The sequence below is a fragment of the Rousettus aegyptiacus genome, unplaced genomic scaffold (genome assembly GCF_014176215.1).
Source record: "Rousettus aegyptiacus isolate mRouAeg1 unplaced genomic scaffold, mRouAeg1.p scaffold_m13_p_7, whole genome shotgun sequence".
Classification (NCBI taxonomy): domain Eukaryota; kingdom Metazoa; phylum Chordata; class Mammalia; order Chiroptera; family Pteropodidae; genus Rousettus; species Rousettus aegyptiacus.
The window spans coordinates 82484653-82507264 of record NW_023416310.1 but is presented as its reverse complement, the minus strand read 5'-3'; the positions used below and the strand labels follow the sequence as shown (position 1 = coordinate 82507264).

Below are 22612 nucleotides of genomic sequence, written 5' to 3'. Positions count from 1 at the left end.
TGTGAGGCACGACTTATAGGTTAATGGGTAGAAAGAAATCCTTTTTATATGGCTTTCAAAGGGAAACAGGAAAATACTAGCGCTGAGCCACTCACTGGAGTTGGAGTTGGTTGAGGGAACCAGCAAGATTCGCAGTCTCCAGCACCAGCGCTTAAGCCCTCCCTAAACTGGAGAGCACCAAGAGCCCCACTATGTACCCTTCGTACCTTTCTACGCCTCTTCTCCTCCCCTGAGGGCCCACCTGCATTAAGTCTTTCCTTTTTGGAAGCCAATGACTCATCTAATTAATTGCATAAGCATCTCAGAGTATATGTAATCACCCGAGCTAAGGCAATGGCATTGTACTGGTGATTTTATAGGGACCATACCTATCCCAAAGATCCAGACAGACGTGAGGGCAGCTTTGAGAGTCTGGATAGCCAGGCTTCATGGTTCCCCAAGTAACTCATTTACTCAGGGACTCTAGCTACTTATTAAAGACCATGCCACAGAGATGCTTCAAACGAAAGGTAGTGGTAAACTCTAGTGAAGGGTATAAAACTCATCCAGAAAGTCCTGTTTTTAGCAAATAGCCTCTACTTTGCCCCTTACATTTTATTTACCCGATATATTTTTATTGAGCAACTACTAGGCAACAGGCACTGTTCTAGGTGCTTGGAATACATCGGTCAACTAAACAGACAAAAATCTCTCCATCCTATTTACAACAGCCAAGAGGTAGAAGCAAACCAAACGTTCATCAATGGATTAATGGATAAACAAAATGTAACATATACATACAATGGCCTTAAAAAGGAAGGTCCAGCTAGGTTGACTTTGAGGATATTATGCTAAGTGAAATAATCCAGTCACAAAAGACAAACACTGTATGATTCAACTTATATGAAGTATATAAAATGGGTCAAATTCATGGAGGTAGAAAGTAGAGTGGTAGTTCCTAGGAGCTGGTGGCAGGGAGAAAAGAAACTTGCTTAATGAGTAGAGTTTGGTTCTACAAGACAAACAATGTTCTGTAGTTCTGTTTCACAACCTATATTAGTATTCTTAATACTGAACTCTATACTTTCAAATGGTTAAAATGGTAAATTTCATGGCATGTGTGTTTTTACCAGACACACGCACTCAATAATCTCTGCCTCATGGAGCTTATACTTTAGTGAGAGTAGGTGTGTGGCAGAACTATGTGTCAATATATAATAAACATGACAAGTAAGTTGTATATTTTGTTAGAGTAAAATAGAGAAGATTTGAGGGGCTAGTTGCAGAAGAAAGTTCAATATTAAATAAAGAGCGTGTAATACCTCATTAAAGGTGGTATTTGAAACAAGACTGGAAGCAAGTGAGTGGGTTAGCTAAACAAATAACTGGGGGAAGGGAGCAAACATTTCGGGCAAAAGGAGCAGGTAGGGTTGACCCAGTGGTGGGAACAGGCTTGTTGGCCATTCAGCAAAGTGAAGGTCTTTGTGGGAAAGGTGGTTAGAGTTGTAGTCGTAAAGCTCCCACTGCTGTGCTTGAATCTGAAGACAAAGGGGAGAGCAAGACAGGCAAGAGCCGTAACTGTGGTCAGCGTTTGACAGGGATGGAGGGCAAACTTCATCTGCAAGGGCAGCGAAGGCCTCCCTGAAGACGGGCGAAGATGCCAAAGTGTGGAAGTGAGCCAGGAAATAGGCAAGAGGACCAGTGCTTTGGGGAGTGGGTAGCATCCTGAAAGGCCTGGAGGTAAAACGAGGAACTGAAATACGCTTAGTGTGAATGCAGTGGAAGGGAGAAGGGAGCATGATAAGCACAGTGAGGAGGAAGGATGCAGGGAGATGTCCCAGGGATCTTGAAAGAAATTTCAAGGATAATTTTTTAAAATTTAGAAAAAGCAGGGAGCTATAAAGTATTTTAAAGTGCGAGTTGACGTAATCAAATTTTATATATGTTTTTCTTTTGTATAAAATTGATCTCTTTGTCACCTTTGGCTCTCATTGTTGACCCACGTACAGCTCTCTTTTACTTCAATCACATAGTATACACCTTTGGACTCACCACCTGCTATGAAAGCTATGGGGGTTGACAATAGCCTTCATCTCTTTCTATAGTTTGCTCCAATTACCTTCTCAACTCATGGTAACTACTACCCAAAACTATGAGTTTATTTTTTTCTTTTTTCTTTTCTCTTTTTTGTTTGTTTTATAGAATTATGTAATTTTTTTTTAAAGTTTCAATTGTGGTAAAAAAAAAAAACCTCATAAATGTATCATCTCAACCATTTTTAAGTGAACAGCAGAGGAGTGTTAAGTATATCCATGCCGTTGTGAAACATCTCCAGAACTGTTTTATCATGCAAACTGAAACCCTATCCATTTAAGGACAGCCCTGCGATTTCCCCTCCCATCTGCTCGGTCAGCCACCATTCTGCTTTCTGTTTCAGTGATTTGGACCACTGTAGATACCGTATGCAAGTGGAATCATGTGGTAGTTGTCTTCTTACGATTGGCTTATTTCACTTAGCATAACGTCCTCGAGATTCATCTATGTTATGGCGCATGACAGAATTTCCTTCTTTTTCAAGGCTGAGTGATATTCTGTTGAATATATATACCTCATTGCTTCAAGTATTCTTAAAAAGTATACTTTTTGGGGGGTGGGGCAGGAGCACTCTGGCTGCCACTGGTGGAGGCTGGAGGCAGATAGAACAGTCCACGGGAATACTTTTGCACTAGTGGAATCGGTCCTCGTTTTGTAGGCATTTCCGTATGAAAGGCCAGATAACCAGAGTTCCCCAAGGTGTTGTACCACCTGTTATTTGCATGATGCTTGGTGCCTGGGAATTATCCTCCCTTCAGTGAATCTGCCACGATCCATGAAAATCCACTTACTTCTCACCATATGTGGATTAAATCATCCACATTAGCTGAGATCTGCAGAGTTAAAGGCTAGAATCGGGCAGCGAGACCCCTATATATTTCCTCAAGTGACCGAAGAGCTTTCTCCCATTTTTTTTTCTCAGAAGAAAAAAAAAAAAATCTTTAAATTGAATCTCAGACACAGAAATGAGAATTTCTAATGGCATCTTCCTTTCCTTCTAATTAATTCATGCATGACCTCTTTCTGGAACACTTGTGAATAAACAGGAATTTAATGGGATCAGAAAAGATCAAGATGGAGCTGTTACAGAGCAAAATAGTGGGTGGGGGTGGGGGCGGCAGAGGGGCAGGAGAGGAAGAATTATGTGAGGCCAGAAAAGCAGGAAGCGTGCAGGGAAGAACATTTACTGGGGCACAGAGCATTACGAAAGCTTCACAAACAAATCGAAGAGGAAGGGGGAGACGGAGAGAGAGGGCAGAGAAAGGGGAGCGACCAGAGGCAGGAACTGGCCCAGTGAAATCACGCCAGCTCCCAGGGAGATTGCCAAGGGGTTCCAACCTGCAGATCCATCTGTCTCCTCGGATTCTAGGGCAAACCTCATTAGTGTGAGGAGGCACCCCACAGCTCAGTCCCTACCCCCGGGACCTCGGCTCTCCATCTGGCAAGTTAAAACAAGTGTTTGCTCTGCCATAAGGCTTTCCATTCTCTCACATACTCTTTTTCTGATAAGGAAAATGTAACTTTTCCACCATTTGTAGCTTTTATTGGTTGTTCCTAGCTATGTTGCTCTAGCCTTAGGAGTCACACTAACTTGATTTTAAGATGATTGCTACAGAAGGCTAACAACTTAACTCTTTGTGTAATTACACTCTAAAAAGCAAATCCATATTCTCAGCCTTCCTACCTGGCAGGTGATCAAAGACATCTACCAGACTTCCAAATAGAGGTTCTTTGGATGCAGGCTCGATGCTCCAGGGCTGGGGTTACTCAGAAGAGCAAAGCTCACATGATTGCTGAGATGTTTATTTCACCCTGGAAGGAAATCGGAGAAGTTAGAGATTTACATTTCTAAGGGTAATAAAAAAAAAAAAAAAGCTATCCAAGGGAGCCACAAAAAAAGTAAAAATATAACTGAAATTTATTCAAGAAGCATCCATGCACATAACCAGGGCTTACTTGAGAATAGTTAAAAGCTCTCCCAGGCAAGCTAGCTTCATACTTCTGTTCTGCAGAGCTTCCTCACCTCTCAGCCCTCATGGAAGTAAGGAGAGTTAGGGCCTTGCTCTGGATTCGGCTTTGGCTTAAGAGAATGTGGTAGCTGGTTTTTTAACTTCTACCCCGACCGCTAAGACTTTCTCCATAACCGTGATAAAGCTGTTTCACTTTCTTATCGTCTGTGTATTTACTACGGTATCACCTTTAATTTCCTTTAAGAACTTTTCATTTGCATTCATAACTTGGCTGTTTGGTTCAAGAGGCCTAGCTTGCAGCCTATCTTGGCTTTTGACGTGCCTTCCTCACTAAGCTTAATCATTTCTAGCTTTTGATTCATAGTAAGGGATATGCAACTCTTTCTGTAACTTGAACTCTTAGAGACCATTGTAGGGTTGTTGAGTGGCCTAATTTCAATATTGTTGTATCTCAGGGAACAGGGCAAAGCCCAAGGAAAGGGAAGGAGATGAGGAACTGCCGGTAACTGGAGCAGTCAGAATACACACATCTATCAATTAAGTTTGCTGTCTTATATGAGTGTGGTTCATGGGGCCCCAAAGCAATTACCATAGTAACATCAAAGATTACTGATCACGGATCAGCACAAGTATAATCATAACAAAAAAGTGTGAAAGATGGAGAGAATTACCAAAATGTGATAGAGACACAAAGTGAGCAAATGCTCTTAGAAAAATGGCACTAACAGACTTGCTCGAATCAGGGTTACCATAAACCTTCAATCTGTAAAAAACGCAATTTCTGTGAAGTGTAGTGAAGCCAAGGGCAATAAAACAAGGTATGCTTGTAGCTGTTTTCTGCAAGGGAGTCATCAGGAAGGGTCTTACTCTGCCATTACTAGATGCTGCTAACCAAAGGCTTATAAAAACATCTCAGAGATAATTCAACCTCACCTGACTGTTAATTTTTCTCCCTAAATACCTCTTGAACCTGGTCACATTCCTTCAGGTCAATGACCAGCTTGCTGGTATTAACTTTGTCCTGTTCAACTAGTTTCTTTGCAAATATTCTTGTGTGAAGATGCCCAATGACAAAATTTCCACACAATTGTCAGCAAGATCCCATTACAGTACATATTTAACTAGGTCACTCTTTTTAAAACCTTTACATGTATCCCTAATACTTTAGAACAAAATTCAAAATCCTTAAACAAGACACTGAGAATAGCTCTCTTTACCATGCCACATGGACATCTGCCTTCCCCTTCGATGACATGGATTTTCATCGCCTATGCACAGTGGGCATTTTGGGCATAGGAATAATCTGCTGTTCTTTGCTGAGTAACTTCAATTCCTCCTTGAGATCTCAGCTCAAATATCGGCTTCTCCAGGGAAGACATATTGGCCTTCGGATTCACATAGGGCCTCTTGTGAAAGACTTTCACTGTACATTATCTTTAGCGTTTTCCATTTAAACGTCATCTTCCAACAGTATACTACGTAATTTTATGTTTAGGATTTCGAGCCAAAGTTATTTCTGAATTGTTTCTGAGTCCTTTAAAGTTTCTGTAGATTGAGGCTATCTTTCATGGGTTACAGTCTTACTGAAGCATTGAACAATTGTACATTACAGTAATTAGAGAATTTAACATTTTTTGACACTCAGAGCATAATGAGTGTGTTGGCCATCAGTTCTGTACTTTAGGAAATTTAGACCCTATTCTTTTTGCTCTTGGTATATTTCAAATATGATCATCATTTGAGTTTTGATGATTCTGAATGATGTCATGTGATTCAGGCCTGGCCCAAGTTATCTTTATTTTGTATACTTATTTTTGAAAAGAAATTAAAGCATCTTGGTTTCAGAAAACTTTAAAAAGACCTCAGGATTTCGAAATTGAAATTGTGAATACATAAATCTCTGGAATAAAGCCCTTTAGGAGACGTAGGTGAGATGGGAGCATTGGATTTCCTGAAAAACATTTCTCTCCTCTTCACAGGCACGGAAAAACAAAACCAAAGGAGTCAATTAGCCTTCCTAAAAATGTCATTGATCCCGGCTTTCATTTTTCTTGGGAGGACTAAAGAAACATGACTTTTTATGGATGTTCTTTTTAGATTTACTGCAGTTTTTGTTTGAATATCTGTTTTCAATTATTTGAGGTATATACCCAGGAGTGGAATTGCTAATCATATGTGTTTTTATGTTTAACATTTTAATGATTCACCAAACTGTTTTTCACAGTGGCTTTGTTGTTTTACATTTTAACTAGCAATGCATGAAGGCTGCGTTATCTCCTCATCTTCAGCAAAACTTGTTATTTCCCATTTTATTATTTTTTATTATGGCCTGGTGGGTATAAAGTGATATTTCACTGTAGTTTTTTTCACATTTTTTAAATGACTAATTATATTGAGCAACATTTCATTTATTTGTTTAGCCATTTGTATATCTTCTTTGGTGAATATCCAATTATTTTGCCCATTACTCAAAAAAAAAAATGGGTTATCTTTTTGCTGTTGAGCTTTCGGAGTTCTTTATATATTCTGGATATTAGACCTTTATCATACACACACACAAATATATAAATTACAAATATTTTCTCCCTTTTTGCATTGTCTTTTCAGTTTCTTGATAGCGTCCTTTGATGAATAAAAGTCTTTAATTTTGATAAAGTTCAAATTACCTATTTTTCTTTCATCGCTTGTGCTTTTTGTATCATATCTAAGTATCCATTGCCAAAACAAAGTTCATAAAGATCTCTTATTTTTTCTTCTAAGAGTGTTATAGTTTTAGATTACACATTTTGATTTTTGGTCCATTTTGAGTTAATATTTGTATAGGAAGAGAGGTATGGGGCTAACTTCAGCCTTTTGCATGCAGATATTCAGTTGAAGTACCGTTTGTTAAAAGAGACTGTTTTTTCCTCATTGAATGACCTTGGCATGCTTGTCAAAAATCAATTCACCATGAGTGTATCGGTCTAATGCATTCTTGTTCAACAATGTTTTTACATTCATAAACATTACTTTGCTCTCAGATAATGGAAACAAGATATATTTCTTTTAATTTGCATACTGTTTTTGAAAATCAATCCAACCTCTGCATTTTATTTGTTCAGTATTGACATTCTGTACTATATAATACACTACACTGTTCCTTTGTTTCACCATTCATTACTTTCATGATAAAATTGTGGCCTTTACCATAGAAAACAGTTACTGGTAGAATTAAGTCTACACTTGTTATCTCGGTTTTTAAATTTAATTAAAGGTCAAAAGATGTACTTATAACGTCTACCATAAATGTTTGCCTATTATAAACCTGTTATTAAGATGGTTCTAGAAAATACCATTAATATTGAACATTTTGAATATCTAGTATTTTCATCAGTTTTTAAAATTTTAGCTAAAAATTATATTTTCTGATTACACTTTATGTTATATTGTTTCTACTCAATTCCATCATGTTAAGACAAAATGGATAATTTTCAAGTTAGTGTCTCACACTAAGTATAAATAAGTATATATTGAACTAATATTCCATGAAATGTGGTCTACAAACTCTCTTAATTCTAATGCTAAATATATAAGATTTATGATCTGAAAGTATAGAAATATAGGAAGATTAATGAAATATGTAAGAATTTCTAAACATAAGCTTTTTGGATTTACTTCAATTTTTATTAACATGATTAGCCTTCTGTTGTGTGGAAACACACACATGTACACACACACATACATATATGTATAAACATATACTAATGAGGACTAATAAAGTAGTAAAAAATGATCAGGCAAAGTTTTAAGTCAGAAATGGCAAACTACAGCCTATGGAGACAGGTCAGAAATGAATTATTTTCGTTTACTAATCTTTTCATTTGCTAACTTGCCATCAAGTCTATCCAGCAAATTTGTCATTTCAGATATAGTTCATAGTTGTAAAACATCCATTTGTTTCTTATAGTTTCCATTTCTGCTCTGGGTTTTTATATAATTTCTCTCATTATAAGCATATTTTCCTTTAAGTCTTTGAATTTATTTGGGTTAGGATTCAAAATACAAACTCTGTCTGCCCTGTAGTGGGCAGTGAAAAAGCATTCAACATTTTCAGTCTTCCATCTGTTGTTTTAAACTGAGAAATCTGGAACTTCCTAGATCCACGAACAGTTCAGTAGTCACCAAAGGATTTGGGCAGCGTTTATTGCTGCCATTATTTTCCAGGCTCTCTCTGACCGTACTGAATTTCATTGTCTGACTCCTTATGCTAGTAAGACTGAGGCTAGCCATGCCTCTTTAGATTTGGAATGTTCAGTTACACAAATCAATACATTTCCCATATACTTTTTACCTTAAGCTAGTTTGATTTTTTTTCTATATGTGTATGTGTGTGTGTGTGTGTGTGTATACATACATATGTGTGTATATATACGTGTGTGTGTGTGTGTGTGTGTGTGTGTGTGTGTGTGTGTGTATTGCATCTGAAGAAGGCCTGACACACATAAAGGCTTTTGCTTTAGCAGACCCTCTGACAAAAGCAGCTTTTTCAGTAGAGGGTCATAGAGTCAAACCAGTAATCTATGTTAAATTCAAATTCGGTAGAAACATCTGTATCTTCACCTGGGCAAAGTCAAAACTACAACTGATTAACTTCTTTATTTTTTGCTAGACTATGAGATTCTGGATGGCAGAGGCAATATCTTATTTGTCTCTGTATTCCCAACGAATAACGTGGAGTACTCAACAAATATTTCTTGAGTGTATAAATTTTGACATTTGAATTCGGCAATTAAATTTCAAGTTACTATCTAACCATTCTGTTATTAAGTCAGGGGTTTATTGATCAATCCATTCTCTACACTGGAGCCAAATAAACTATTAAAGAATTAAAGTAGGTTATCTCACAGGCTGCTTAATACCATCCAGTTGTTTCCCAACGCCCTCCAGATAAAACGTAATCTTACTCCCGAGGTCTAGAAAGTGTATCGTGTGCTGGCCCTTTCTTCTTTCTCTCTCGTCTCCCTTCTTACTACTCTCCTACTCTTCGTTATGCTCCAGCTTACTGGACTTTTGTTTCGAGAATTTATTCTCTCCAAGCTTATTTCTGATCCTGAGATTTTCACTTGCCATTCACTCTACCGAGAATGTTCTCCCCGCAACTTTCCACAGAGCTGGCTCCTCATTATTCGGATCTCAAAAACTTCCTTTTTAAGAAAACTTTTCCTGAATTTCTTTGCCTCATATAGTACATATGCATGAATACCCTCCTACCACACATAATTGTTTAGTGCATTAATTTTTTTGATAGCATTACAACTTCATGAAGTCATCTTATTTTTCTTCTTTATGGTCTGTCTCACATGATAAAAAATAATCTTCATGGGAACAGAGACCTTATTTGACTTCTTGACCCCTGTATCATTACAGTGCCCATAACACTGCTTGTTGGGGATGCAGAATTCAATAAATATTTGATGAAATAAATTTAACCATAGCAATGAAAACAAGAATGATTGTAAATGATCTGATTTTAAAATGGTCAATTCGCTATAAAAAAAAAATTAGAACAGTCATTTGGAATCATGAGGTTAACTTCTCCCCCCTCTGGTTCAGCACGGCCAGGAATCGGGTTGAGGCACAGAAATACGGCAGCCATGGAAGAGAAACAGCAAAGGGCCAGCCTATGTTGTTTTACTGCTCCTTTGCTCTTTTCGAAGTAGAATTTATACATAAAAAATGAGAACCATTAAAGTTAATGTTCTCACACACTCGGGCCACATTGATTTTTTCCCCACAATTGATCTCATTCATTTTGGGCATTTACTATTTACTAAATATTCATTCAGGGGCAGACATTGATCTCTATATATTCATTGCGATCGCTTTTCTTATTCATTTTTTTATACTGTTGTTCCAAACACACCCACAGGAATGCATTTCGTAATTTTGACTGTTGGACTTGCCATGCCTTCCACGAAGCTCTCTCCTCAGCACATTTATCTGCAAAGAGGACAGGCGGTGGACAGCACTGTGTGAGCACTTACGCCGCTTAACACGCAGCTGTGTGTGGAGATGGCTCACACCACCTAGGGACGTCACGCAGGAGTCAAGACAAGCACAGCTCCCTGACTCTTCTGCCTGCGTGGCGGGCCTTCTACTTCTGGAGAGAGATCCTCCTTCACACTCATTCCACAAGCAGCAGAGGTGACTTGGGAACACGTTTGGGTCAGTTATCACAGAAAGAGCACCGCGCCTTCTCCACTTGTTCTGGCTCTCTTCTCAAGAAAGTCCTGTCTCTACATCTTCACGTAGTCGGAGCACCACAGCTGTTTCTATATATCCCAGTGCTCGTTTCCTCTGAGCATCACCATGTACCTTTGGTACCTTTGTGGCCACTCTTGCTGCCTAACAGTGCCCCCACCTATGACAAAATCCAAGGTGATGAAGCCACGCTGTTTTGGGCAGAGGCGGAAGGACTGATTTTTCCCTTTTGTGTGCCCCACTTTGCCACATGGGCTCCAAACTTTCCTGGTGAGTTAGCTAGCTTCTGAGTTTACTCAGAGTTCCTGATCCTCACCTCCAATTGGATTCTTGCACAGACCCATAGTGAGGTTTACATGCAAGTAACAACGGTAATAATGGCACTCCCTCTCTGATGACTAAGTCCCTCTTACTGAATCATAGCTCAGTAACTCAATAACAGAGTTATTGCATAACTCAATAACAGCTACTAACATTTCGAGAGCACTTGCCACGTGCACGGCTCTGCACTAAGTACTTTATGTCTTTTAATCTCTGCTAAATCCTACAGGGCGGATATTGTCATCATCTCCAGCAAGTCACAAGGGTTTTGTCCGTTTTGTTCTTTGCTATATCCACAATGTCTAGAATAGTCTGAATATTATAAAATTTGTTAGATGGATAAATCTTTCTTTCATTTGTGAGAAAACTAAGGTTTAGCAAGGTACAGTAACTTGCTCAAGGATTTGGCAGTTCCAGGATTTAAATTTAGGCCTAAATGACATCTAAATCCTCACCCAGAACCTCGGGAAGGTCCCTTGGTTTCAGGCATAGATTTCTGCCAGACCCACTTCATCGGACATACTCATATCAAAACCCCAGCAGGAAGTGTGGACCAGGCTCCAGGGAGCAGTGCCACGCTCTGTGAGTAGAACTGTAAAGCCAATATGGACTTAAATGTTTTTGGAATATCAAATACTAAAACTTAATACAACACGTTTAACAACTCCAAATCACACTCTCGCCCCTTCTAGTTTAAGTTCCTGTACTATTGGCCTGGGCTAAAAAGTTGTCATTGGCCTTTCTTGTTTCCCTCTACCCAACCCTTTCCATCCTCAGTGATCAAGTCAGACAAGATCATGCCAGTACAACCTTGACTACTTTGGTGAGAAGCTGGCTCTCTTTTCTAATTGAGCTTAGTCCTTGTTTGCCCAAGGTTATTGTAAAGCTGCTGAATAAATGGATGCTATTTTCATGAATTGGGTAACTCTAATTGAGTAGAATTTATTGCATCATTTGTTTGTTGATTGCATCCTACCTTGAATTTCATTTGTGCACATGTCTTCTCTCCCACTGGGGCTCAGGAACCTTGAGGACAGGGTCTATGTCCTTTTTTTGCTTCTCACTTAATACGGTGCAGAGACTACGGTTAGACGCTCACCTTTTGCCGGTGACTAGACTGACTGGCAGGTCTGGTAAGTACAATTGAGCAGAGACCTGACAGAGGGCACTGATGTCTTTGGCATCACTGTGCTTACCTCAAGGCTCCCGTGTTAACTCTCAAGGTCTACGTAGCTCAGGGCAAGAGGATAACATTCCGAGTTAAAGAGTTTTGAATATAAATGGTTATATTCACCTGAGATTTTGATTTCCTATGAAACCATCAGTTTTTGGAAGGTTTCAAAGTATCTGAGCGGTTCATAAATAGTGGTGGTTAGGCTTTTTTGTTGCAGAGAAAATATGTTGGCAGAGATCTTGTCTAGGGAACTCCAGATACTGACCTCTCTGCACTAGGACTTGGCCTTGCTTAGCTGATCACAACGCAAGAACCAAAAGAGCTTAGGATGTGTCATTATTTCCTTAAATGGAAGTAGCAGACAGATAATTGAAGTTCTTCCTAAATGGTGATATAACTTACTACAAATCAGATTTTTCTCAAGTCCACATGACCTTTCCCTGCAAGAAGTGCCATCAAAATCAAAGCCTTCCACTAAGGACTCACATGCCCAGGGAAAGCCAGGCTGAAATATGCTGCATCTACATGGGCTACCGAGTTTTTATAGTCTTGATTGGATTAAACATAAAATAGAGTATCTGTGCATTTCCATAGATGTTTCCGACCAACCCATAACATATCTGAAATGCTCAGGGATATCGCTTGCCCACCTAGATCTGAAAAGGAGAATACTATCTGTTAACTCTGTGAACCAATTATCTGCTTCACGTAAATGAATCTATTCTCCTTTGCATATTTCAACAAGAGTGTGGATTTCTTTGGGCTTGGATTATCTGGGTAATTCCCCATTTTTTCCTAAATTGTTTTCTCTTTCCAGCACAGTCATAAATGAGAAATTTGTGGGGATGCCGCCACAAATTCTTATAGGATGTGATCTTAACTGGGGACTTTGTATCTAGGAATACATTTTGAAGTTAAAATTCTTGGCTGCTAGCACAGACGTTAATCTCAAATTGCATCATCTCAAGACATCCTGAAAAGCTGCCAGGTCAAAAATGAGAGCTCTGGAGTAACAGACTTGGAGGAAGGTAAAAACACATTATCCTAAGCAGATCACCTCAGCTAGGACCCGGGGGAGGAAGCACAGATTAAAAAAGAAATGACAAACACACAAGTACACAAAGATATTTAAAAAAAAAAAAAAAAAAAAAAAAGCACATCCTCAGGCCTTAGCAGGAGGAGACTGGACATTCAGATTTCTAAGCATTCAGTCCATAGCCATCTTATTAAAAAAAAAAAAATACATAGAGCTTATGACCTGTCTTAAACCTCATATGTTTGCTAAAATGTACTACAGTTTACAAATACATTTTGAATGTGCTATTTGATCTGGTCTTCTCAGCCAACATGTGAAGCTATCAGGATTATATCTGTGTCAAGAGATAGAAACTGAAATATAGAGCGCTGAGCTTGTTATTGAGAACATGGTTTGAGTTCTGGCTTTGTCAGAGACCCCTTCTAGTTATAAAGGAGGTCAAGTGACCTAATTTCACTAGGCTATAGCTTCCTTATCTATTAAATGAGGATAAGAAGTCCTATACAGCCAATTGTTGCGAAGAGTAAATAAGGTAAGGTGTATAAAATGCTTACTAAGCATAATGTTTGCCACATTGTATGTGACCTAATATTATTGGCATTTTCAAGGTTACGAAGCTAATTAACTACAGAGCCAGACCCAAGACATCAATCCTTATTGAGAAGTAAGTAGTCTAGATATTGAAACTCGGTATAATATTATCTGCCCATTTATCCTTGGCAACTTTTCGAAATTGCTGTCAGTAGATCCTAGACACTATAGCTGGCCTGTTAGCATTTCCACTGAGTTTGATATTTTCATAAAGGCTTCCTAGAGGCAATAGTTTCCAACAAAATTCCTGTGTGCTCAGAATAGATTATATATCAACTTTCCAGAAAGATCAGAAAATTAAAATCCAGACCCATCAAGTTCTCTGTCCATGGCATTCAGTGACTCAGTAATGGGACTGGATGATAATTCCCTGCAGATAAGTACTTTGGATTCTATTTTTAAAGGATTCAAATCCACCCCTCTCTCTCTGTCGAGGGCAGAACTAGTTCTCCCCTTTGGCTCCTGCAACAGCCACCAAAGTGGACTACCTGTTTTCATTCTTGTTCCCCTACGATGTCATGCTGCAAAATGACCACCTTTCAAGTTGCATGACATCAAGTCTCTATCCTCCAGTGACCTCCCATGCTCTTAGGAAAGAGATACCGGGATTCTCGTTGTGACCTTGAAGGTCCAGGCCCTGTGCTCTAGCCCCTGGGTACTTTTCTTCTTATGTCAGGCCACTCCCACTTACCTATGGAGCTCCAGCCACAATGGCTGACTTAGCTTTTCTGAACTCAGCAACGTCTTTTCTACCTCGGAGTCTTTGTAAATGCCAACTCTTCTCCTAGAATTCATATTCTCCCAGCACCGCCTGCGTATCCATATTAATATGGCCGGTTCTTCAACCTTGGCATAAATGTCCCCTTCGCAGAGTGACTGTGACCTCCCTGACTGAAGGAGGCTTCTCATGGTTATTCTCGCACACTGATTCCTTAACATTTATCATAATTCATAGCATTTTATCTGTGTTCATTATCTGATGTCATACCTCGGCCATTATACTAAAAACACCTTGAGAGCAAGGACCAGGTTTGTTTTGTTCATCAATTTATCTCTAGCACCAACAACAGTACCCTGCATGGTAGATCATCAGAATTTATCGTGTGAATGAATAAATCAATATGCATTCGCTGTTTGCTGGGCTACACAGTGTCAGGTGCCAAAGAGGACAGAAGGGCCACTTAGTGGTCTTCAAACTACAATCTTAGGAGTCCTTGGTTTGATATGTCTTAAGGTAGAGCTGACTTCCAATGAAGGTGCCACAAACGCCAAATCATCCCCTCAGGCGTGGGATGGCCCTGGTGTGGCAGCTGAAAGTCTTAAGTCATCAGCTTTTAGTCTCTCCTGACAGCAAATAGCCACTTGCATCAACGAGCCACACAAATATCAATTTCTATGTGTGCCAGGAAGCGAAAAGGTTGCCTTCAATTTGGCTCAGGCTGAAAGTGCAGGGGAGAGCAGGCAAGTAGCATGGTTTGGGGCTGAAGTATCCTTCTTGCCCCTCCAACTGCTGCCTCATTCTCACTTCCAATCTGAGGATTAGAAAAGCTATAATCTTATCAGCTTTAGAAACTCAAACTTCTGGTTAAATTTTACTCCACAGATTTTTTTTTTTCATACAAAGGAATCTGCTCCTTAAGTGATGTTTGATAGAAGTATGATTTACAGGGGCCTCATTTAATAAATAAGGCAACTGAGGCAAGCAGTCCTCTGTGATAGCCTGTCTGTATTCTCTATTCTTCTTCTAAAAAAAAGACTTTATAGGGCAGTGGTTTTCAATCTGAGAGGCTAAACCTAAAATCTGAGAGTTTGTTGGATACTTTTAAAAAATTCCAAAGCTCAGGGTACACCCCAGATGAATGAAACCAGTATCTTTGAAAGTATAATCAGACATGAGGATATAGTTAAAAATCACAAACACTTGTCAAGATTAGTTATGAGAGTAAAGAAACTAAATCTCACTACAGGACTTAGGCCTTCATCTTGTGACTATGGTTTCAGAGACAATGTGAAAAATGGGAATAAAACTAAGAAATAGTATTTTAATTGGCTTCAAGGCCTTTTTTCAAGAAAATATTTTAAAAATTGGAAATGTTAAATTTCTTTTGACAGCAGAAAAGCTATAACTGAGAACTGATTTCTGGGGCAAAAAAAAAGTACCTGCTAAACTCAGCAATTCGTTGCATATTTGGAGATGATGAGTAACTTCTTTCTTTGAAGGCAACAAGTTTTCTGTTTGATGATGGAGAATTGGTATACTGCATAGGCTAGAGTACCTGATGCCAATTTCAGATTCGTGAAAATGTTACCTTTTCCCATTGCCAATCGGTAACATTTGGCACATTTCAGCCTGGGGGCTGCATTCCTCAGTGAGGCATATGTTTACTAAAGATATGTTTACTAAACCAAATAAGATGGGTTCATCAATTTTCAGGATTTTAGGAGGAAAGAACTAGAAATTTGATAGACATTAGTCTTCTTCCTGTTGGCATGGAAAAATTCTTATTGATTCCTCTTTAGTGATGTCGAAAATTCCACTGAAGTAAAAAGTGAGGAGATACGAGGTACTTCACACTCAGGAGAAATTATATAATGAAGGCCAACAGAAGCCCATTTAAAATTACAGAGCACAAAACTCTATTATGATGCTGAAGGGCTTGGTATTAAAGTGGAGACACAAGGGGTGGGAGACACAATGGTTAAGATGCTTCACAGCATTAGACCGCCTCACCTCCTGGACACATATATAGAAAGGCATACTTTTAAATGTCTAAATAATAATAGAAAAGTGCATTAAATCAATACATCAACAAAAGAACGATTAAATTTTATCATTTTGTACAGTGGGGCATCCTTAGGAAGACAGGATCAGTGGAAAAAATGTTTTCTTGAATTGGACTCTTTAACTCTGTAGAATTTGGATTTGTGCACTTGGATACTAAATTTAGCATGCTGAGTTTTAAATACGGAGCTTGAGGTGTAAGTCCTGTAGTGAGCGGGGTTCTATGTCCTCACTTCCAAACAGGTATATATCTCTGTCACACATCCGCCTTCTTCCCCTCTCATCTTTTTCTCTTTCCTTCCTTTCAGATACCTGGCTGTGAGTAGGAGGTCAGCCGTCCTTCAAACAACAATGAGGTTGTTTGCCCAGCCACGACGATCCCTTTAACTACCCCTGCCTGTAATCAGGTTCCCCTGATGATCTTGTTACATGAAGTGCCACCATCATTCCTCAGTCAGAAGTGGACGTTTTATTCAAATGGGAACATAATCTCTTTCATAGGCACTTGGGATGAGGTAAAATGAAGAGACGAAGAGAAAGAAAGGTGGGGGAAGAGGTCAAGAGAGCGCGATGGCTCCCTCTCATCATTCAGGTCTCCATCCTTAGGTCCCTTCCTTGCAAATGTGTTTCCTGGTTGCTCCGGTAAGGAGCAGCCCCCGGTCTCTCTCTATATAACATCCCGTTTGACATTCTTTGTGTCGCTTATTAATCTGTGGAAAGATCTTGTTCTTGTTTATGCATTTTATTACTTTTCTCTCCCCTGTGATAATAATGGTGTAGGCAAGAGCTTTGATTTCCTTGGTCCCTATGCCTTTGGAGCCTAGAATGGTACCTGATACACATAGATACTCAGATGTTGAATGAGTTCACTAAAAGAATAGCAAGCACAATTTTTTTTTCTTTCAGTGTCCAAAGCTACAGACCAGTATCTGTTCGTTTGAGATGAGTCTACCTGATATTACAGGAATAATTCAATTAAAAATGTCAAAAGTTAAATTCCTCCAAAGGCTTACTCACACCTTTATTCACCCCCCAGTGACTAAGAGAACTCAATGTATAAGAAGCACTTTCTAGAATAATTCAATTCATGTCTCTAATGATTTACAAGCATCTCTTTTTGCCACTATCTCTCCTGAATTTCAGACAAAAAGAAACATGCCTTAATTTTCCAATTCTGGGTAAAAAAAAAAAAAAAAAGAGTCTAGAGAAGAACAGGAAATCATTCATTTCAAATTAAATTTTATAAACACTTGGCCTCATTTACCAAGTGATTTGAACTTTAAAAGTTAAACTCTCCCCTGAAAGATATGAACTATCTACGTCATAGAGGACTCATGATTCATTATTTAAGCCAACCTTTTTTGAGACCTACCAAACTATCTACTTGGGGAATTCTTCCAAATGATATACAAAAGAGAACAAAGACACGCTTTTCCTCCAGGAGTTGATAATCTCATCAAGCCTTCTAGATGAGCACAAACAGTTACATGAGAACACAGGTATAAACACATAACAAACATAAAGATCATAAGAAGGAGCTATGGACATTCACAGGCGTGAGTGCTCACTTTTAAGGTAGGGTAACATGCATGTATTTGTAAAACTAATATTTGGCTTTGAATAATGATTATGTACTAGGCCCTAAGTGGATAAAATGGAATTAGTCTCCTAGAGATTAGTTAGGAAAGGCACTGAGAAGAGATAGTAATTACAAATTGCGATAAAGGCTATGAGAAAAAAGAACAAGATAGTATGAGAAAAACACCTTAGGGGACCTACTGTAAGCTGGAGGTAGAAGCAAAAGGATCTCGAAAGGCTTGTCTGAGGAGACAGAACTTAAGCAAGGGAAAGTCAGTCGAGATGGAGATGGGGAGGATACAGGCAGAGGAAACACATGTGTGAACTCCCCCAGGGAAGTCACCACCTTGATCTGTTAGAAGAAGTGGAAGAAAGTCATGTGGCTGGAATAAAGAGAGAAGAATAGCCTAAGATGAATTTGGAAATGTAGGCTGGTGAGGAAAAGCCTTGCGGAACATTGTGAGGAGTTCGTTTAGTTGGGAGAGATTGAAAATTAACTAGGTATATCATAGGTTCTCTTTTTTGAGATCTCAATCACTTAACAATTACTGACTGAGCACAGTGTTAGGCACTGCTTCATGCAAAATGAAGTGAACGGATCTCCCACGAGTGCTGCTGAAATGGGCTATTGCTATTTATTGATCAGGAAGACTCGGGACTTGGACAAGAATACAATGCCTTCACTCCTAAGCCCCATTCTCATCCTCGTCTCATTAAAAGCATTCAGAGATATGAATAGCCTCATCAATTCTCTGCTCCTTATTAGTCAAAGAAAATTACAAAAGGAGAAAAATGCCTTCATCAGAAGAAACTTCTTTAATCTAGTTATAACTAGATAATGTGTTACATCTGCTTCTGAGGCATCCCAAAGGGAGGCCTTTTATTATTAGCTTTGCAGGAGTTGTGCTACGTCTGCTACATGTCAAATGCTTTGGAAAATCCCACTGAAAGCCATGGCTGTTGTGGTTTGGAAATTACAAGCAGTAATAAGATGTCAGGAGTCCTACCTGCTCCAATGAGTTGGAAGGGGCTAAAACAGTACTTTGAAGGCAGAAAGTGTGAAGAACATGTAGTTTTTCCTTGATTCCCTGAGAGTGGGGAGAAAAAATTCTAAACATTTCTACAGCCAGCCATTTCCTTATTGGTATGGGATGTTTTATTTTAAAGGGTTGGGAGAGCAAAACATGATTTAGAATTTTCCCACCTGCCAGAATAATTTTTTTTTAAGTGTTACTTACTTTATTACTTTTTTAATTGGGGTATGAAATAGAACACTGTAGTAGTTTCATGTATATGATATATCGATGCAATATTCGTGTGCATTGCAAAACAATTATCACAATAAGTCTAATTAACATCCATCATCACAGTTACGAACTTACTTTTCTCTTGCGGCATTTTGATGTACTCCTAGCAACTTTCAAATATGTGATAGTGTCATTAACTATCGTCACCATGACACATTATACATCCATGACCTACCTCATAACTAGAAGTTTACACCTTTTGACGTCCTTCAGTCATTTTGCCACCCCTTACTCCCCGGTCCCTACCCTCTGCCTCTGGTAACTACTAATGTCTTTTCTACATTTATGAACTCAGTGTTTTGTTTGTTTTATGATTTTGTTTTGTTTTTTGAAGATTTTACATATAAGTGAGATCATATGGTATGTCTTTCTCTGTCTGATGTTACCAAGTATAATGCCCTTGAGGTCCATCCATATTGTCCCAAATAGCAGCCGGCTAGAATCTTTGCAGTTTTTTCAACTTTAATGTGCATGTAGGGATCTTGTTAAGATGCAGATTTTGCTTCAGGAAGTTACGTGGAGCCTGACAGTCTGCACTTCTGTCAAGCTCCCAGGGATGCAGAAGTTATTGGTCCATGAGCCAAAATTTGTAAGGAGCTTCATAATCTATTTTAGAAGTAGGTGATGCAGAGGTGTTGAGAGACATTGCTGAGACAACTTTGTCCTAAATATGTTTTCTTACTTAGGAGTCTTGGAGCTCTGAATGCCCCTAATGAGTGATTTTATCCTGTGCGTTTTCACCTTTCATTTGCTCTTTCAAAATGTAAATATTCTATCAGCGGAAATACATCGAGTTCACCAAATTGTTGCATCTACTTCCTAAAATATCTATCACGGCCTATTTATTTTCTAAGCCCTTATTGAAGAAGGGCCCGGTTAGGAACCCCTGTAATAGAGGCCTCACAGCATCCCCGGCCTCACCTTTCCTTACCCTATAGCTGAACAATAGATTGTCCCCATTGGTTTGACCCAGAGCTAAGAACATCCCCTGCCACAAAAAGTTGCCTTGAAACTTATGATTAATGCCCTAACGCTTACTGATCGTGATCCTTCTGGTCCTGCATTCTTTCTAGACTACTCCCATCTTTGTTCTTGGGTTGCTAAGGCCACCGGATGACCATGTTGCCAAAGGAATGACTCCGTGAAGCACAACAGACCTGTCACAGAGCCCCTGGAATAAAGCCCAGATTTTCCCTTAAATACTCTGGCCACTCTGTGAAGGCAAGGCCGTTTTTGAAGGTGTTAACCTACTGCCTTCCCAGATCACAGGTGCCCTGACAATAAATGCTTATTCTAAAGAGCCCAACTGCTGGATCAGTCTATTGTCTGGGCAGCATGGGCAGCATGGACCACGAACTCAGTTGCCATCCCGTTACATTATCATTTTTTTCCCCTGGACGGCTGCACGAGCATCTTGACATCTTGCCTCTAGTCTCCATTATGGTTTTCAAATAGAGGAGGCAGAACTATTTTTCTAAAATGCTAATATTATGTCATGACCCACATTAAAATTCTTCCATGGCTCCATATTGTCTTCAGGATAATATTTAACAAGATCCTCAGAGGCATTTTCCCTGTTATTCTGAAATTATAGTAAGGACCCAAGTTGAGGATAAAGGCACCAAGTTCCTTGCAATCTAAATTCAAATAGCTGCTAGAAAAGCTTAAGGAGTATAAATAGATAATGGGATTTTTAACGGGGAATTGGCCTTAAGCCATTGTGGAGGTTGGTTAAACAGTCTCTGTACGGCTGATGTCTCTATGTTTAATGGGGAGGGAAGACAGATGTGAAAACTGTAGATCAGGAGAAAGCTGGAAACCACATGCTCCAGCTGGAACCCCACGAGAAGGACTGAAACCTTTTGGATTTTATATCTAATCTTCGTGACAATGGTGCCATGTAGAAACCAGCGCCTTTTATCACAAAACTGAACACACATACCTTGCTCAGAAGTCGGAGACGCTAACAAGGATCCAGAGCAAGGTAGAGCGGTCTCAGGTCCAGCTCCTGCTTCTTAAAAACAAACTGAGTCAGCAGATCAAGAAGTAAGTGCATGAGCTAAATAATAAATGCTGCTCTCCTTCCACCTTCTAAGTCTCCCGAGAACCTTCCCTATAGCATACCATAACTGGAGACATTCAAGAAAGTGAATACTGGAAAATGCAGTTCAGAATCGTCAAGCTGACATATTACAAAGTCATTACAGTGGGTTCATTTTTAAAAATAGGCTCATAAGACCATTTTCCTTTTTTCCCCAGAGTTCCTATCTTAGAACTTAGAAATACATTTCTTCACTAGGCAATGAGCTTCATTAAGACAAAAGATGTGCTTGGTTCTGACCCCACTATCTTCAGCAACCAGCAGAAGTCACCACACTAATAGACACACAGGTATTTGTTGAATAATGAATGGATGAATGTATGGGTGAATAAAAGGCAGTACAGCTGTAGGAATAACAATACATTGGTGTATGTCAGGTTTCTAAAATGTGGAGGCCCTAGTCATATAAGATGTTTGAAAGTGTTTTGTACAAGCCCTTTCCAGATGTAAATTTCTGATTGCAGGCAATATGTTATAGCTAGAATCATATTTACCTTCCCACCTAAAACATTTAAAAATAACCATAAAAATATGTAAAAAGGGATTTTCAAGACACTGAATCTTAAGCAATGATATCCTTGAGGACAAAAAAACAAAAACAAAAACAAAACAAAACAAAATGAGGTAAACCCCATCATTGCCTTGAGAATTTCCAGGTCAGGGTGCAGGGGCAGGGGGGGAAACAGAGGCAGAAGCCAAGAGAGTCCCTGAATTGAGAAGACAAAGCTGAGAGGAGACCAAGACAATGAGAGTTCCCAGAACGGAGTCCTGGAGAGGAGAAAATATATATAGGAAGAGAACTATAGAGACCTGTAGAGACTCCACAGAGCATGTGGCAGAGCTCTGATGGAGAACGAATGGAAGAAAAAGACTTGAGATGAGCGAAAGCAGCATCCAAAAGGACTAAAGGTTAAAGGGTCTGGCACACGCGGGGCTAGAAGCAGTCGCACGGAACTGGCATGGATTTTAGGATGAGCAGACAAGGACATTAAGACAGAAATTATAGTGTATACTTTCAAAAAATTAAGCAGAAACATGAAGATATAAAAAACCCATTAAACTGAACTAGAGATGACAATGACTAAGATGAAAAATGCATTAAACTGATTTAATGGCAGATTCAATATTTCAGTACAGGTTAGGGAATTTAAAAAATTTAAAGTAGAATCATCCCACGGTGAAACACGGTAAGAATAAAGAATAGAAAAGCAACAAAGAGTGTAGTGAGCAGTGGAACCACTTCGAGTGGCTTAAAGTACATGCAATTTGAGTACTGAAAGGACAAGGTTGCACAGGCACAGAAAAATTGTATCAAGAAACAATGACTGGAAACTCTCCAAATTTCATGGAAACCATAAATACACAGATCCAAGAAACTAAAAAAAAAAATCTGTCACAGTAAACACAAAGAAAACTAACCTGATGCATCACAGACAAAT

At 39.1% G+C, this 22612-nt stretch overlaps 1 long non-coding RNA gene across 1 annotated transcript in view; it reads right to left on the bottom strand.

Moving 5' to 3' along the window:
- Positions 1-21078, bottom strand: part of LOC118605457 — a 70333-nt gene extending 49255 nt beyond the window's left edge. The window contains exons 1-2 of the long non-coding RNA XR_004952166.1: positions 21015-21078; positions 3758-3885 (exon numbers count right to left, since the gene is read on the bottom strand). This is a non-coding gene — a long non-coding RNA (uncharacterized LOC118605457). The remainder of the gene's footprint in view (positions 1-3757; positions 3886-21014) is intronic.
- Positions 21079-22612: the final 1534 nt, after the last annotated feature.